A 4,863-nucleotide genomic window follows, 5' to 3' on the forward strand; every position below is an offset into this window, starting at 1 on the left:
CTTATATTTTAAAGATAAATATTCCAATATGTTCAAGCATGTGGATCTCCATTTATTCGAAATTATACTCCAAGGTCTCACTGTGATGGAATCATTCTTCTTCTGCAGGTAAAATCATTTTAATTTAAATGTTACATCTAAATACGATTTCGAAGAATATTTACATTTGCTATCATAATAATAATTCTAAGATTTATAGGTTTTTTGCAAAAATACTTTTGCGTTTAAAATTAATAACGAATAATATTTTTTGTCCAGCGGGTTTATGGTAATGTATCTGAGACAAAAAAGTGGACGAAACTCTGCGAAATACTATATCATGTTTACAGTCAAGCGAGTTATCAGGTAAAATACTTAAATCTTACTGTCACTGCTTCGTGTATTATATTTTGTTTGTCTTGCAGATATACACTTCCGATATTCTTCGCTTTGGGCTTCACAATTCTTCTGCCTCTTCTTGGAGATGGTCCTCATTGGCATATTATAATTAGTCAGGGAAAACACGTAGAAAACGAATGGTGGAAATATATAACCCATATTCATATTTACCAAAACGATGTGTCGATGGTAAATGTATAAAAGTTGAAATTTAGTCTTTGATTTAAGTTTTAGACATTATGAATGATTACGCAAAATTATTAAAATTTGCATTCACTCAAGCTGTATTGAACAAACCGATGTATTAGATATATGCTATTTATCGTTCAGGCACAAATGTTTTTAATGTGTAACATCTTAGGAAATTTGAAAAATCCGTGAACTTTTCTTCACTTTAAACTGTTGTATAACTATGTATTGTTTAGGATGTTTACCATTTGACTATCCTAATGTCAATTGTTTGTTAAAAGAAACGGAACTCGCTATAAATTTTGCAACTTGTACGAGTGGGTGAATTCAGTAGACCTATAAATGTGCTTTTCGGGTGATACGAAAAATGTCTAAAATTGCATTTCAATTTGTTTCGTTTAAAGTTAACTGTTTTATTCAATTTTTAAAAGTTTCTTTATAAATAAGAACATCCTTTAGGAAATCATTTTAACAAATTAATTATTATAAGAATTTTTCGATAATCAATCGTAATGCAGATCAACACCAGCGTATCTCTAGTAAAGGTTGCTGTTGCTTCTGCAATTCCTGTGTCTTTGTTGCACGTTAATGAAATTAGCACAGTTTACCCGTCCCAGAAAACAGATATTATGTAAAGGAAAGCAGTATTATTGAACCACCAAGACCGTTGGTTAGTTTAATGGTTACATAAGGATCCGTTCGGAGAAATTCTCTCGTTATTGCTTCAATCAGGGGATTTATTGATTTATTATTAATCATATTAAGCTGTAATGTGTAGAAAACTAAATATTATCTGAAATCTATGATATTTGTGACCGAAGGGTCAGCACCTCTTCGATGCCCTGTCAGGATGACACTGCCGCATCTCGGCTGACACGGAAGCCGCGCTAACTAGGCCACCCGAGCGGTCGCGTATCGGAGCGATCAGATTCGGAATGGAGGGAGAGACAGCGCACCGGAAGTGACTTACTCAGAGACGGGTTAACGTAACAACTATTTAATGGGTAATTATAGGCCATACAGGACATACATTTCGATTTTAACGATACTAGATTTTAAATACACGGGGTACGAGGTTATTAGATATATATATGATTTTAACATTAATGTTTTTGAATTTAACATTAATGATTTTAACTTGGGGTTGAGATTAAGATCTTTAGGGTGAGGATTTAGATCGTTGGACTGGTCTGGATCAAGAAAGTTCTATTCACAGGTGAAAGTAACGGGAAAAATCCGACAGAGTACTGATTGAGCATAGAAATTGTCTTTGACACACGGAAAATTTCGATGACTTTAATCCAAGAGTGAATGGCGACGACTGCGTCACTTTGTTGTTCTGTTCTAATGTTGTACTGTTGAAATCGAGATATTAGGTGGAAAGGTGATGAGAAAGCGTCGTTACTAGGCCTAAGAACTTAACAGATGTTTAGCTCCCAGTGGTAAAAGTTGACAGTTATTTAACGAAAGTATAACTACGATGTGATATTAGGAGATAATGATATAAAAATAGTGAAAGTCTGAATTCGGATCCTCACATATTTTATCTTATTGCATAGATTATTACTATTTTTTTATAAAGGTAAAAATATAAAATGAGGGACATTTAAAAATAGTGAAAATATTTAGTGTTGCATAGTAATTAGAAGAAATGGCTTTAATAAATTGGGTTTATTGTATAAAGATAGGGAAACGTAAACTTGTCTTATTGTTTCAAGTCTATAAATATTACTTGTATTTGTTTGTATGATACATTTATAGATAAATCGAATAAAATTAATTTTATTAGTTTATAATTCGTCAACTTTGTAAAAAATTTTTAGGTGTTTTTCGACGTAATATGGTTCATCAGTGTGTTGCTGCAGCTTTCCATCTTAATGTCACTGTTATTATATATTGTTGACAGGTAAGACTTGCAGTATTTATTTCTCATTAATACGAAAAATGTATTTATATTTTTGTAATATGGTTTTCTGATATAATGCTAAATCGATCAGATAAGCTTTAGTGAAGTGTTTCGACTTTTTGGGGAGTGTTTCTTCCATATGCAGTAATCTCTATTGGTCCGCATGAAAAGATCATATATGGCCGTGATATTACAGGTCGGCTAAGTTCGTGAACTGTATAGACTTATAAAATATATTTGTTCACTGTTTACAAACACTACAAACCGAATATTACTCAAGTGAAAAAATTTTATAACGCTTCCAATTATTCTATCTCTTAGCCACTGGTAGAGAGCTATTTGACTAAATTGATTGTTTTAAGATTTAAAAAATAAAGAATATTCAATGCGATATTTATGTACAATATGTTTCTTTACAAAGCTGTATTAAATTTTAATTTTTTAAAAATTATAATCATATCGACAGATTTTCAGATATAAAATTTATAAAATTTTTATCATGTTATTAACTAAATAATATGAAAAACAATTTTCAAATTATTTGAAATTTATATTATAGATTACGTAGCGAAATTTAATTTTTAATTTTTAAGTAAATTTTAATAATTAATGTCTATGTGAACAAAAATGAATGTACTAAAAGAATAATTATATGATTTAATAGAGAGGTTGCGGTTGACGTTTAGAACGCGAAAACCTGTATGTCGGACACTCAGCGACACCTTTCTGTAAGCTTAGAACTTACAGAATGGTGCCGCTGTATAAAAACGCCAGTATTATAATAACACTGGTGTTTGGAACGTCAGTGTTATCATGCTCGACGTTTCGAAAAAGGAATAATAATAATCACTACTCGAGCGGCAATAAATTTTAAAAGCACCACGATTGGCCAATATTGTTTGTGCTATTGTCGTTTCGTTATTTACTCTAAGTAGCTGGTAAGCCTGGACTAAGTCAAATTTGGAAAACATACAGCTCTGCAGATGAGGTTTAAACTGACGCTTATAACTCGTATGGGATAAGAAATTGATCGCCCGTCTTTATTCGGAATACTTTTTAATCCCCACAGATCCTAATTGTTCCTTTCATGTTTAAAATTGGCACGATAGGAATACCCCACTCCGAATCAGCTATGTGGAGCAGGAAAAATTTTGAGCGGTTCATCTCTAACTCGTCATGAAGCTTCTGACGAATACCCAAAGGAACATCTTTGGGTACGACTGATGCTGGTGAATAATTCCAAGTATATTGGTTTTTCTTACATGTACTTACTCTGCCTTTTCAACACGTATGGACTTATTTCATAATGGTCCGAAATGGATTCTCTTTGAAGAAGTAGATTTTAGAGAGTGTAATCTTCAAAGTCGCTCACAGTTAAGAGCTTTCGATTCATAATTAGGGTAATTTTCGGAATTGGTAATACTCGAAAAGTGACTTTTATCGAATTCGAGTTGAAAAATTTGGCAGCTTCCAAACACTATCAAACCGTCGGTCATATATCGCTGATAAATTAGGTTCGGCCATTAAACGCATTATTCTTTTCCTTTACGTTTTACGTCTTCAGAATGGACACATATTGAGCAGTAGCTTTTGCAGCGTTACTGCCTCTGTATTTCATGAATTTTAGGCTCGTATACAATGTTTCTTGCTTGCAGCGCCAAGAGCGAAGTAGTGGTAAGATTTGATACTAATTTTTTAAAGAATTGTTTTTAGCTTGTTAATAAATGTGACACCAAAGTAAACTTGGTTGCATGTAAAACCCAAAAGATTTGTCAAGATGTCGTTGGATAGGGATACTTTATTCCTTTAGTATTTATAAAAACCCTAAATATTATTATTTAACAGATGCTTGGTATTTTTAATTTCTTTACAATAGATTGAATACCATTTTGCAGATGGCCCAGATTTGGAAGATTCGCCATAATTGCATCAATGTTAACAGGGGTTATCATGTATATAGTTGATGTAGTTTCGAACAGATATTACGCGATGTTTGGAATACCTGCAGCTATTGAGTATAAACTTCTAATTTCTTTATTATTTGATAATGGATGATTATTAATCAAATAAACTAATTTATATTTTTATTTATTATTTTAGGGAAACCTATAAATATACTGTATATAATTATATTAAACCGTATTATTCACATCTTGGTACTTATTGTTTTGGTGCTTTAATTGGAGATATATTAAGGAATAAGAAACAGGTCACATTTCGAAAGGTATACTAATTTTATATTATTTATTATTATTAATATTTTGGGTTTTGTGGGTTATACTCGGTTGACACCGGTGGCTGTGCACTATGCCGGACCAGAGTCTAGGCATAGCAACCAAAAACAAAAATTAATTAAGTGTGTCAGTGTCTGTATTCAGGAATTTCCTAAC

At 32.1% G+C, this 4,863-nt stretch overlaps 1 long non-coding RNA gene across 1 annotated transcript; it reads left to right on the forward strand.

Annotated features, from left to right (window-relative positions):
* Positions 1 to 498, forward strand: LOC111637711. Its single transcript, XR_002758735.1, has 3 exons — positions 1 to 108; positions 259 to 345; positions 405 to 498. It is a non-coding gene; the product is annotated as an uncharacterized LOC111637711 (long non-coding RNA).
* Positions 499 to 4,863: the final 4,365 nt, after the last annotated feature.

This window comes from Centruroides sculpturatus, unplaced genomic scaffold (assembly GCF_000671375.1).
Source record: "Centruroides sculpturatus isolate CEXI.00-Female unplaced genomic scaffold, Cexi_2.0 scaffold1097, whole genome shotgun sequence".
NCBI classification, from domain to species: Eukaryota; Metazoa; Arthropoda; class Arachnida; order Scorpiones; family Buthidae; genus Centruroides; species Centruroides sculpturatus.